Source organism: Octopus sinensis, linkage group LG29 (genome assembly GCF_006345805.1).
Source record: "Octopus sinensis linkage group LG29, ASM634580v1, whole genome shotgun sequence".
Classification (NCBI taxonomy): domain Eukaryota; kingdom Metazoa; phylum Mollusca; class Cephalopoda; order Octopoda; family Octopodidae; genus Octopus; species Octopus sinensis.
Window position 1 is genome coordinate 1529640 of NC_043025.1, and position 779 is coordinate 1530418.

Sequence of the window (779 nt, forward strand, 5' to 3'; positions counted from 1 at the left end):
AAGATCTGTAGAAAAGGTGTAGGTAGAAACTCCTTAAGATGTACCCAATGTTAGCTATGGACACATAAGAGGTGCAACAATATCAGAGGAAGGTTAACAGGGAAACTAGATTTTGTGTGTGGAATGTGCACAGATTCAATAAATTCTAGAAATGTACAGAAAATAGATTCCATGAAATGGCAGGGCAAATACTTATAAGTAGTGTATACCTTCCATTATCTGGGTGACCAAGTCAGCAGTGGAGGTGGGTGCTCTGAGAATATAGCTGCTAGAATAAGAATAGACTGGGTAGAGTTCAGAGAGTTCCTACCTCTGTTGGTAACAAAGAGTCCCTCCCTCCGAATTAAAAGCAGACTGTATGATGCTTCTGTGCAAACAGCCATACTACACGGCAGTGAAACATGGGCTGTGACTGCTGAGGACATGTGTAGGCTTGAAAGAAATGAATCTAGTATGTTTTGGTGGATGCGCAATGTCAGTATGCAAGTACAAATAAGTTGGGAGTGAGAGGCATCAGATCTGGTGTTCAAGAGAGACAAATGCACTGCTATGGTCATGTGCTGCATTTGGATGAGGGGAGCCGATGTAAAAAAAGTGCCTGTCTCTAAATGGGGAGGAAACCTGTGGATGGAGCTGACCCAAGAAGACATGGCATGAGGTGGTGAAGCACCTCATCACAGCAATAATAAGTGATGGAGACCTTTGGCGATATGCCATGTTTGAGAAGACCCCTCAAGCCAAGTAATATGATATTCGTGGTCGATCTTTGTGTCACATAA